Source organism: Canis aureus, chromosome 5 (assembly GCF_053574225.1).
Source record: "Canis aureus isolate CA01 chromosome 5, VMU_Caureus_v.1.0, whole genome shotgun sequence".
Lineage (NCBI taxonomy): Eukaryota > Metazoa > Chordata > Mammalia > Carnivora > Canidae > Canis > Canis aureus.
In genome coordinates, this window is record NC_135615.1 from 52,379,493 (window position 1) to 52,392,175 (window position 12,683).

The following is a 12,683-nucleotide window of genomic DNA, read 5'->3' on the forward strand; positions in this document are numbered from 1 at the left end:
GAAGTCTGGTGGTCTGGCCTTGACCCTTTCCAAGTGTTGCTGTTGAGCTTCTCTATAGACATTCATGGAGAGCACCAGCACCAGAAAGACTGTATCTAGTTTCTGGGATCATGTTTAAGAGAATTTTTTTTTTTAAAGATTCATTTATTTATTTGAGAGAGAAGAGAGAGAGAGTGCCTGTGCATGCGAGCAGGGGGAAGGGGCTGAAGGGGAGGGAGAGAGAGAATGGGAGAGAAGCTGATGCTTGGCTCCATCTCCCTACCCCAAGATCATGACCTGAGCCAAAGTCAAAAGTGGCTGCTTAACAGACTGAGCCACCCAGGAGCCCCATAAGTTAACTTAATTCCATTTTAGCTGTCATCAGAATGGCACACTTCCCTTTCTTACCAAAGTGATAGGATCATCTTTTGATAGAGCCCACTGGGGTTCCTTTTGCTCATTGAGAGAGCTGAAAAGGAATTATCACCCCAACCCTAATAACAATAGCAAAAGCTGACTAGACTTTCAGTTACCTTGTTTTGTTTTTAAACAAATTTTTATTTGTTTTAGTAACTCCATGTCCAGTGTGGGGTTTGAACGCACAAGCTTGAGATCCAGAGTCACATGCTCATCCAACTGAGCCAGCCAGGAGCCCCAAGTTATCTTGGTCTTTATTTATTTATTTATTTATTTATTTATTTATTTAATATTTTATTTATTATTTATTTATTTAAGTCACAGACAGAGAGAGAGAGAGGCAGAGACACAGGCAGAGAGAGAAGCAGGCTCCATGCACCAGGAGCCCAATGTGGGACTCGATCCTGGGTCTCCAGGATTGCGCCCTGGGCCAAAGGCAGGCGCTAAACCGCTGCGCCACCCAGGGATCCCATGGTCTTTATTTATTTTTATTTTTTTCATCTTGGTTTTTAAATGAGATTGTTCCCCACTTGATTTTTAAGGCCATTACATATTTCAAATGTTTATTGGCTCTTTGTGGTGTGTGTGTGTGTGTGTGTGTGTGTGTATGCACTGCTGATTTATGTCTTTTGTAAATACTTCTATTGGATTTTTGTTGTGTTCTGGATTTATAACAGCCTTTTATATATTAAAATATTAGGTATTGTTTCTTGCGTATGCAGCATTTTTGGTCCAGCTGTCATTTGTCTTTTTTACTTTGTTTATAGTGTCTTTTGCCAGCTGAAGTTCTATGAATTTAAGTGGTTCTGTCAAACTTTTCCTCAGCGGTTTCTGGTTGTTTCATGTTTGGATTACTATGTGGTAGCAGTGTGGGATAGAAGAACACATACTAAAATGGGGGGGAACTGTGTTCTAATTATGGTTCTACCTCTAACTAGTAGTATGACTTTGGGCAAGTCTTCAAGCCTAATTCTCTCACCTATAAAATGCAGCTGGGCTAGAAACCACCTCTTAAGGTCCTTTCATGCTTATCAAATACTACTATGAATGTTGAGATTCTAGACGTTTAGAAAGTTTGTTATCTTTAAGTAGGTCAAAGATTCTCCCTAAAATTAACACTTCTAATTTGCCTTAGCAACATTTCATGGTGTAAAATCTAGCCAGTGTCTGACTCAATAAAGCTTATGAATTTTGGACAGCTGAATTAATGACTTGAATTTTTATATAAAAGTTGATGGGTTTATACCTACTTTATCTTTTAGGTTATAGACTTTATAGAAAATAGACCCTGCATTTAATATGCAATCTAAAGTATGCGTACTATAGAGCCACTATGTCAATGGACATAGACTATGGCTTATGATATTTTATTGATGATAATAATGAAATGTATGACTACTGATGTAATAGAAAAAAAGATAGTTTTTATTTAGGTAATATTTATAGTGTGCTCTCCTGTACCTCATCTCATTTGCTGCCCATGGTAACCCTATGAGGTAGGTAAGGAAGGGATTATCTTTCCATTTTTATAGATCATGAATTACTGCACAGAGATTAAATCATTTGTCCAAGGTCATCAGCGTGTAAATGCTAATGCCAGTGCCAGAACTTTTCTGAAAGATGACAAGACTGATGACAAAGAACTTATTAGTTAAGGTTTCATTAGGACAGAAGACAAACTAGAAATATCAGTTATCTATGAGGGAAGGTGGCTCGAAATCAGGTAAATGAAATAAAATATCAAGAATAAAAAAAGAAAAAAAAAAAAGAATAAAAAAAGAAGAATTACGTTGAAATTATAAAATAAAATATTTGAAAACGGGTTCTTCTCTTCGTATTTATTTCTATGTAAAGGATGACAAATCCTTTGGAAGGAGAATGACATTTCTATCAGTAGTTTGGCATGCTGTATAGGAGGAAAAGTGAAAAATATATAATCCAAAATTTTGTAGAAGAAAACATAAGCCCTTGGAGGGAGTTTCCAGAGGTAGAAGGAAGCCAAATTTAGTATCTATGTTAGAGGAAGAGTGGAAGATTTAAAAAACTAAGAAAACTAAAATACTGTATGATTGATCTCATGGTGGACATTAATTTAATGGCAGGAAAACAAAGGGCTTGGGCTAGGGAAAACAGCACAGAGGGGGAGCATTTTAAAATATGCTATTATTTAGCTCAACACTTGCACTCAATTCCCAGAAAATATTTTTCTCCCCAGTGGAAGAAAGTATGAGTGTTAAAGTATATCCAGAATTATTTGAGAAAATCCAACTGAGAAGTATCTTTCCAAATACTGATTAAACCAGATTTTAGTGAGATTTCTCCAGTATCCTGTCAACAACATAGAGATGATTTCCTTTGAAATATGAATGGTGGGGATCCCTGGGTGGCTCAGTAGTTTAGCGCCTGCCTTCGGCCCAGGGCATTATCCTGGAGTCCCGGGATCGAGTCCCGGGATCGAGTCCCACATTGAGTCCTCCATCGGGTTCCCTGCGTGGAGCCTGCTTCTTGCTCTGCCTGTGTCTCTGCCTCTCTCTCTCTCTCTCTCTCTCTCATGAATACATAAACATAATCTTAAAAAAAAAAAAAAGGAATGGTATGTTGCTTAGCTAAACAAGTTTTTAAGTTACATAGTTTAGAGCAGGGCATTTAGCCTCTTACTACATCTCAAATTCTGCTTCACACTCGTGTATTGCCTATTTTAATTCATAGTTGAATGCTAAATGTTTGTTATTGTTGTTGTTTTAAATACTATAAAAAATAAATAAATACTATAGAAAAAAGTAGTTAAGTGTGGGTTGGAGTAGGAAAACAGCAGTTTTGTTACCCCAAGAGGGATGGTATTCTTAAGTGAAAGCCTGCATGGAAAGGCAATAAGCAGCAGTATTTAAACTCTGTTGTTGATTAATACTGTTATAATTTAGAAGGAAGTGTGCATGTTGTAATATGATTGACACAGGGTATGATTCATCGCAGGGAAGATAGGAGAGGGGAAACAATCAGAAGGAAGTAGTAAAATTGGAAATGATTAGGGCAACTATTTGTTTTAGTTGGTTCAGGACAGTTGTGGTTTTACATTTGTTGTCTCTGCATACTTGTTATTAACGTCTGCGCTTCCTCTCAAAAGTATTCTAGTTTTAATAATACATTAAAAAAATAATGATGACATTATATGGTCATCTTAGAAATGATGGAAGCATGGTACATATTATCAGTGCCTTTTAAACTGAATTACTGGGGTTGGGGATCCCTGGGTGGCTCAGCGGTTTGGTGCCTGCCTTTGGCCCAGGGCTTGATCCTGGAGACCTGGGATCGAGTCCCACATCGGGCTCCCTGCATGGAGCTTGCTTCTCCCTCTGCCTGTGTCTTGCCTCTCTCTCTCTCTCTGTCTCTCATTGATAAATAAATTTAAAAAAATAAAAAAATAAACTGAATTACTAATAATCACAGTTTTATGGGCCAAGCACTGTGCTAGGCAGCTTATGGGCATCGTCCTCTGCCGTCCTCCCAATAATCTAAGAGGCAGTTAGTATTATAGTCCCCACTGCAGAGATGAGGAAGCTCAAGTTTGTGTTTATAGATGTTCAGGAACTTGCCCAAGGTCACTCCGTAGCCAAGTTTCTAATTCAAGCTGTCTTGTTTCAGAGATCACACAAATAATCACCATGCATTCTTTATTTTCTCTCTTACTTTAAAAAAATTCATGAGACATCTGAAAGAAATTTAACCCTGATGGGTACAAAATGTATGGGATGGGGGAAGAAAGATGATCAAGCATATACTAGGGCAAAAAACCTGAATCCTTTTAAAGCTTTTCACGAGAGGCAGACTTACCTCTGTTTTGAAAAATATTATTGAAAATATATCAAAAAGGCATGCTCTGGGAGGGATGATTCCATTCCCAAAGTATTATTAATTTTGGTTCCTGCATGTGTGGCCTCTTTTGAACCCAAGTGCCCCTTTCCCACACATTTGCTGCCCTAACCTCCTGCCCTCTCTCTATCGAGGGGCTAAGATGGAAGTGAAACTAGGGAAGTCAATCCTTACTAAAAATATGTGTTATAATGCATTTTGATCTAATGCTTCTGGACTTTAAAAACTATTCTAGCCTGCAGATTAATTTTCTCCTAATACTACACGATGAAGACTTTGGTTTTAGGTAACCAATTCTTTACTAGGTGTTGAGAAAGAAAGAAAAAAGAAGGGATCCCTGGATGGCTCAGTGGTTTAGGGCCTGCTTTTGGCCCAGGGCGAGATGAGTCCCGGTGTGTTGGCTCCCAGCATGGGGCCTGCTTCTCCCTCCTCCTGTGTCTCTGCCTCTCTCTCTCTCATAAATAAATAAATAAATAAATAAATCTTTAAAAAAAAACAAAAACAAAAGAAAGAAAAAAAAAGAGTGATCATCTTGAACCTTCCTTTGCCCTCTGCTTACTTGATTTTCAAGTGCTTCTGTGCAGTTGCTTGGCCTTCACAGGGAAAAGACAGGGGGACCCTTTTAAAAACAGTAGATGGGCTCTTTCCTGAGACTTTTTTTCCCCCCTGATGGATGCTGTGTGCATTCCCTGGAATGCTTAAGACTTAAGACTTTCCTTCAGATATGTGGCTTATTGCTAGCAGATAGTAATTCCTCTCCTGAGCCCAGCCATTGGGAAGCAGAATCCCAAAGAATTCCCCGCCTTTCACAGAGAATTATTTAGAGAATCACAACGGGGGAAGATGAAGCAATAGTATCAACAAAGTTATTAGCTTTCTCTCTACGATCAGTCGGTGGTCCTGGAGTTCAGTTAATCATTACAGAAGCACAGTTAGGCTTGTTGAAGGTGGGGTTTTAGTTCTCCTTTTAATCATAATTGAAATGTTAAGTCCATCTTAGTTGAACTGTGGGAGGATTTTCAAAGGAAACTAATCTGTAAAGCACAGAACAAGAGAGTGCCTTATAATAAAAGAACAAATGGAAGATTTGGCTCTATCTGTATGTGGTGCTCATATATGAGTTAGAACTGAGTAGTCAGTGATGAATAACAAAGATGAATCATTATTCCTGATTATTGGATACCCTGATCATACAGCTGTCATTCCACCCTTCTGTATGAGCACAGACACAATTCCTGCTGAAGATACTTTGCAAAGGCATCATGAAAGAATATTTGTCAAAATAGGTAATATTGCTAAGTGTATCCTGGCTTCCGGCCTCTTAAAGTCAGTGCTTTGGGGCTCATTCTTGCCCCACGTGGGACTCATTTAACAATCAAATGGGGAAGCACTTTATTGTCTGTAATTCTCTCCATATATTTCCCCAAAGAATGCAACCACATTTCCCTCTCCTATTTTTTTTTTATTATTTTTTAAATATCTTATTCATTTATTCATGAGAAACACACAGAGAGGCCAAGATACAGGCAGAGGGAGAAGCAGGCCTCATGCATGGAGCCGGACTGTGGGACTCGATCCCAGGTCTCCAGGATCAGACCCTGGGCTGAAGGCGGAGCCAAACCGCTGAGCCACCTGGGCTGCCCTTCCCACTCCTATTTTGACAGCATCGGCATATGCTATCTCTATATTCCCTGCCATCAAAAGCTGCTTTGGGGAAACAATCTGATGAATTAGGTATAAATGACTAATAAGGCTTAAATGTTACCTTTCCCAGGATTACAGCTTTGTTCTAGGGAAATAAACTACTCAAAGGGATTAAACTCCAGCAGCAAAATTTTAGGTGAGCTGGAGGAGGGGTTTTGGTTAGAGACAGTTTTCCAGCCTAAGTGGTAATCAGCTGATGGGTCCCCAAGGAGGAGTTTAAATAGGGGGAGATGGTGTGTGTGGGGGGGATAAGGCCAGGGTCAGTACAGGTCCTAACCTAGGGACTGGTCTGGTCCTATTATTTAGGTTTGGGAATCTATGATGCCACATTTAAAGGGGTCTTGAAGAATCCCTGGGTGGCTCAGCGGTTTAGCGCCTGCCCTCAGCCTGGGGTGTGATCCTGGAGACCGGTGATCGAGTCCCACATTGGGCTCCCTGCGTGGAGCCTGCTTCTCCCGCTGCCTCTCTCATTGTGTCTCTCATGAATAAATAAAATCTTAAATAAATAAAGGGGTCTTGAAGTAACCTGAGACCAGATACAACATTGGAATTCCAGATTGCAGCTGGTAGGGGGAGACACTCCATCCTGGGGCTTCTTCACTAGGGTGACCCTTCCAGCTCAGGGCTATGCTACTGAGTTTGGTCAGACCGAAGCCAGTTTTTGCAAGGGGAGCAGGCAATCCTTTTTGTGAGATTAAAAATAGCAGTTAAACAATACACCAACCGTAAGATTTTAGGCAATGGCTAAGATTCATAGTCACGTGACTTAACTGGTTCGGTGTCAGTTACTATTACACCTGGCTGTCCTTTCGTTTCCAAGCAGCCGTAGTTCTACGCTCTCCCACCTCCAGTGCAGGACTGAGTCAGCCTGAGCGCCCTGGTGCTATTTGGGAACCTTCAACTTCTGCTCTTGCCCTAAAGAACTACCTGCGTTCATTCCAGCAGCTCTGCAAGTAGCGAAAATGCTGTGACACTAACCAGACGGTCTTGACCACCTCTGGAGTGATTCCAAGCGTTTTCACTCGCGTCCAGCTCACCCCGGTGAACAATCAATTCTTCGATGGACTTTATGAACTCCTTCCTTTGGATGCAAGCCAAACATTATCTATAGGGCATACGGTTCTTTACTCAAACTTGGCAATAAATGATTATCTCTGGAACACAGACGGAAGGACTGAAGCAAAGGCGTGGGGGACCCAGCGGCTCCTCGGCGCCCCGGCAGGGTTCCGCGCCGCGGAGGCTGGGGGCGGGGAACGGTTCGTTCCGCGTCTCTTACGCTCCTGCTCCCGAACAAGGCCGTCCTGTCTGTTAACGTATTTAAGGCAGTGACTGCAAAAAACTGTGCAATGTTATGGTCGCAGCGCTCTCTGCCATATGTGTTGGTGGAACGCTTAGGAGTCTCGCTCCGCAGTAAACGCAAACCGTGCCAGGCTGGAAGACCGCGGCCCGCGCGGCGAGGTGCAGGGCTGCGGCGCCGGGGCCGGGGGCCGGGGGCCGGGGGCGCTCCCCGGAACAAAGGCACGATCCTGAGGCCGTTTCGCGGGCCGTCCCCCCTCCCCCCACCCCAGCGCCAGCTTTGTCTCCTCGCGCGTGCGAGGCTGAGACTCGGAGGAGCCCCCGAGCCGGAGGGGCCGGCGTGGGAAGCTGCCCCGGCCGCCGCTGCGGTTTCCTGCAGCGCGACGAGCCCTTAGAGGAAGTGGGAGGGCCGCGCGGGGCTACCTGCAGCCCGCCGAGCGGGGCTGGACCTGAACCCCGCGCCCCCGGGGCCGTCGTGCGCCGGGGCCCAGGCGGCTGGGAGGGCGGGGGGCTCGGCGCCCCGGCTGCGCGGAGGAGCTGGGGTCCCGGCCCAGCTGGGCCTCGCGCGCGCAGCCCCGCCGCCGGGCCCTCCCCCCGCGCCCCCCGCCCCCGCCTCCGCCCCCGCCGCCCCCGCGCGCCGGCACTGGCTCGCGCAGGCCTCCTGCCCGGCCGTGGGCGGGGGGGCGAAGCCCGCGGGAGGCGCCCCGCCCCGCCCCGCCCCGCCCCTGCCCCGCCGCGCGCAGTCTCTCCCCCTGCCCGCCGGGGCGGTGGCGGTGGCGCTGCTGCTGCCGCGCGGCCTGCGAGGCCGGCACTCCCCTCCGCCCGGCTCCCTGCTCCTCCTTTCTCTCCCTCCCTCCCCCTCCCCGCCCCTCCCGCCCCTCGCAGGCTCGCCAGCCCGAGCGAAGGTGGCGCGGCGGCGCGGGACGCAGCCTCGGCCCCCGCCGCGGCCCCGCGAGCCCGAGAGGACCCCCGCGCCCCGCCCCCCCGCCCCCCGCGCCCCCCCGCGCCGCCCGGGGGCGCCCCCGCCGCGGCCGCCCGGAGGAAGCGCGAGCCGGGGAGCGAGGGGCCGGCGGCGGGAAGCCGGGAGAGGGAGGAGAGCGCGGCTCGAGGGCCCGCCCGCCGCGGCGCCGAGAGGGACGGACGGAGGGACGGACGGACGGACGGACGGCGGCCGGGGACGGGAGGGGCGGGGCGGGGAGGGGGCCGCCCGCGAGCTCGCCCGGCCCCTCGGCGGCGGCCCCGGGGCGGCGGCGGGCGGAGGGCGCGGCGGGCGCTGTCGAGACAATAACCCGGAGCCGGAGGCCTAGCGCGGCCGGGACCCCGCGCCCCCGCGCCCCCCTGCACCCCCCGGCCCCCGGCCCCCGGCCCCCGGCCCCCGGCCCGGGCCCGCCGCCGCGGGGACGCACTTGCGCGCCGTGATTCCGGGCGGTGTCACGAGTGAAAAGTTTTTTTTTTGCTTTTTTTTTTTTTTTTTCCTGCTCGGCGGAGATCCCGGTCGGGCTGGGACGGCCCTGCCCCGCGGCCCCGGAGCGCCGCCCCGCCCCCGCCGCCGCCGCCGCCCGGGCCCGCCGCCCCGGCCGCCGCACATCCGCTCGGCCGCGGCCCGGGCGCCCCGGGAGGGAGCGGAGCATGGCGGGCGGAGCGGCGGGGGAGCGGCCCTGAGCGGCGCCCCGACAGGTAACTAGCTCCCGCCGCAGCGCCCGAGCCCGAGCCCGAGCCCGAGCCCGGAGCTCCCGGGTCCCCCCGCGCCCCCCGCGCCCGCCCCGCGCCCGCCCCGCGCCAGCCCCGAGCCCGCCCCGCGCCAGCCCCGAGCCGGGTCGGGCGGGAGGCGGCGCCGGCGGCGGAGCGGCGGGACCCGGGGCCGGAGACTCGAGACCCCGAGACCCCGAGACCCCGAGACCCGGCGCGGCAGGTCCTCTGTGCCGCCCCGCTCCGCAACGCCGACTTCCCCAAAACCTATACGGTGTGTGCACTTCTGCATCAGGGAAGTTGCTGAACCCGGCAACTTCTGTTTTGGGGGGAAAAAGTTAGGTCCCTGCAGCGAGGGCTTTACCGTCGTTGAGATGGCTGCCGCAGTTGTGGGTCCTGCTACCGGCTATGGGACTTCTGCCTTAATTTTTGTCTATTTTATTTTATTTTATTTTATTTACTTTATTTTATTTTATTGATTTAATTTTACTTTATTTTATTTTATTTATTTAATTCAATTTTACTTTATTTTATCTTATTTATTTTTTATTTACTTTAATTTTACTTTATTACTTTATTTTACTTTAATTTATTACCTTTATTTTATTTTACTTTATTATTTTTTATTTTATTTTACTTTATTTTATTTTATTTTACTTATTTTATTACCTTTTATTTTACTTTATTACCTTTTTTATTTTACTTTATTATTTTTTATTTTATCTTTATTATTTTATTTTACTTTTATTTTATTTTACTTTATTACCTTTATTTTATTTTACTTTATTATTTATCTTTATTATTTTATTTTACTTTATTTCATTTTATTTTACTTTATTTTACTTCATTCTATTTTTCTAGTTGCAACCTTTAGAAACGTCTTTGGTCGGGTTTTTATCCACAGACTTTGCCCTTCTGAGTCTTCCCTGTTGTGTTGTTTTTTGTAAATTTTAGGTGAGTGATCTGTTTCTCCAGTTAAGTGGCTCCTTTCAGACATTTACAACCTTAATGATACTTGTTTGGTCAATGAATCGAAAGCAAGTTTTCTGCTCAATGTTTCTTGTTAACTGACCTAGGAAGGAGAAGGAGAGAGTGAGCGTTAAGGTCGCCCAGCCTTGTAGTGAAAAAAGAAAAAACAAAAAACAAAAATACAGCCGTGAGTAGTTTGATCTGTTAAGACTTCTCTGCAGTTGAGAACAGAATGTATAGAGAGGGAAGTGAAATGCTTAAAGGGATCGTTGTGGGAGTCGTATTGATTATAACAAACATCTGTCCCTTTAGAATAGTACTTTCCTTACGTCTCTGTAGGTTTTAGGTTTTGCCTAAGGTTTTGGCTGGTTCTGTCTAATAAGCCACAGGGACCTCCTGTGGGGGCAGGAATCAGTGAAGCACGGGAGACAGCCCACCAGTCGGAGTTATAAACACTTCTGAGCCAATCGGTAGTCTTTGTAGAAAAAACTACTTTGCTCACAACAAACACAAATAGCTTTTTTAATCGGTATTTTAGTGTGTCTTAATTTTTTTTTTTTCTCTCAGTACTTTGGTAAAGTAGGTGAAACCTAATACTGTGCTTTTGAATAAATGTTAAAGAAGTGTGGCATCCTTTGGTAGGTATGTCCTAACTATAAATTAATATTTACTTTGCTCGTGCTACCCTATGAAAAATAGTTGGCATTCTTTAGTTCAGAGAAAAGATAACTTTTGAAGAGCAGGATCAAATTATTTCACAGCTTGTTTGTTGTTAGGTGAACTGCATTTCAAAATGAGAGTCTTTCCACTCTTACGGTATATTGTCTTGATTTCCCCCCCCCCCCCCCCCCAGAGTGTAGTCCTTGGAGATATTTTTAGAAATTTATTGTTTGTTTGTGTTGGTAAGATTGTGGACCTTCGAGTCATTCCTGTTAAGTCAGAGTAGCTTTATGAAGGAATTTAAAGCGTATAGGTGATCTGCTTTATGACTTGGGTAAGTAATATTAAGCAACGAAAGAGGTTATTCTTGGGCATCTAAAAGAGCAGAACAAAATAAATGGCATTGAACTTCAGTTTCCTTATATGGCTTATACTTGGCCTCAGAGCAGCAGAGCCTTAATAGAACAAGTCTTTTATAAAGAATTATCACTTTGTGAAGATGTTTCTCTGCTTTAGTAAATTTTACAAGTGAAAAGTATTGTAGCACTTGAAAATGACTGCTTAAGTCCATTTATAAAGTTCTTGATTTTTTTTTTTTTTTTTAAAGGATCAGTAGTGTATTTAGATGGGGACAGCACACTTTACAAATGGGAAATGTTCACCTTTGTAGAACCTTTGTTTCCTTTTGTACCACCAAGGCAAAATTTACTTTGTGGTTTACTTAGAATTTTGTTACTTCAGTACCGGATTAACTTAATCAATTTTAGGCTTTATATTATTGTCAGAGTATACATATTTTCAGGCCTTGTTTAAAATGTGACCATGGGGTTTGAAAAGAGGTTAAGAAAGACGTAATCAGAATATTCAAGTGGCTTTACATTTTGGGTATTCTTTTTAGCATTATATGGGGTTTTTTTAGATTAAATTGGTAAATCTAGAGTACTTCCAAAGCTTTTGTTTACATTGCACAAAATACATATTTAATGGCACTATTTACGGAAGGTACTTAGGAGTTTTCAATGGTGATAAACTTAATCCAGCAGCTAATTAATTCAAATATTATGTTATGAAGTTCACCTGCTGTTTGAGATCGAGCATTTGCAAACTTTTCGTGTCTGAAAAGCTTACGGTGGTTCAAAAAAGGAAACCCGGTTTTTATTGCATGCTATTTCTTAATGAAGTGGTAGCTGTAGTTAGAGACATTTTACATATATCATTGATAAATCTCTAAATTGATAAATTCCCCTCTTTTAGCGACTCTAAGGTACTAAACAATACCTTACTTTAAGAAACACTTTAAAATTTCAGAAAGTTAGGTGCATGTTTCAGCATTTATTTTAAATAATTGCTTATAGAGAACATAATCAAGAGTTTAAGCTGTTTCGTCTTAGAAATAGATTATGGCAGTGTTTGCAACATATTTGGGTTTGTGCAGAATTTTAGTGATGTTGGATAGCAAAGTAGTTTCTTTTTTGTGAGGGCTACCTAGATTCTCTTTAAAGGCACTGTTGCTTGAAGTTTTTGTTTTGACTCTTTCTCTTGCCTATTTCCCTATTAGATTTTTTTCCCCCCCGGGAACACCTGTGTTGTAGATTCTAAAGAGGTCTTTATTTTTTTCTGTCCTGACAACATAAATTGTACTTGTGCTTTGCTGGTCAAAATAGTTTGCTCAGTTTTTGCATGCATGCTGTTTGCTTTTGCCATAGAAATATATATGTGGATTATGCCTGATAATACTTTTGAATTTTGTAAGGAAGGAGCTCAGCACTTCTGCCTTCAAGTTTTCTTTGATTGACTCTGCATCTTTTGTTTCTTTCATGGTGCCTTTCATCATTAACTCGAACCGTACTACACCCATTTTTCAGATTTACGTTTAGCGTTTGCCTCTGTTTTCTAATCGTAAAAAAGGAATCTAGCTATTGTTAGACATTGTCTTCTAATTTCTTTAGCTTCCTATTTTTATAGTTTGCTTTATTTACTTCCTCTATTTTCTTCATGGTCAGCTGTTGTTTCTTGATTGTATGTTGCCCTTCCCTTCTTTTCTGAACTTTTGAGACCATGCTCATCACCTAAAAAGACTCTTTACAACATAAATAGAA

At 44.8% G+C, this 12,683-nt stretch overlaps 1 protein-coding gene across 2 annotated transcripts in view; it reads left to right on the forward strand.

Annotated features, from left to right (window-relative positions):
* The first annotated feature begins 7,408 nt into the window (after positions 1-7,408).
* ERBIN (erbb2 interacting protein) overlaps positions 7,409-12,683 on the forward strand; it is a 118,731-nt gene continuing 113,456 nt past the window's right edge. The window contains exon 1 of one of the 2 annotated variants that reach the window (XM_077897986.1): positions 7,409-7,428. The gene's annotated coding sequence lies outside the window, so the exon portion shown is untranslated. Of the gene's footprint in view, positions 7,429-8,827; positions 8,944-12,683 lie in introns of those variants that run through there. The other variant, XM_077897985.1, reaches the window with a different exon arrangement.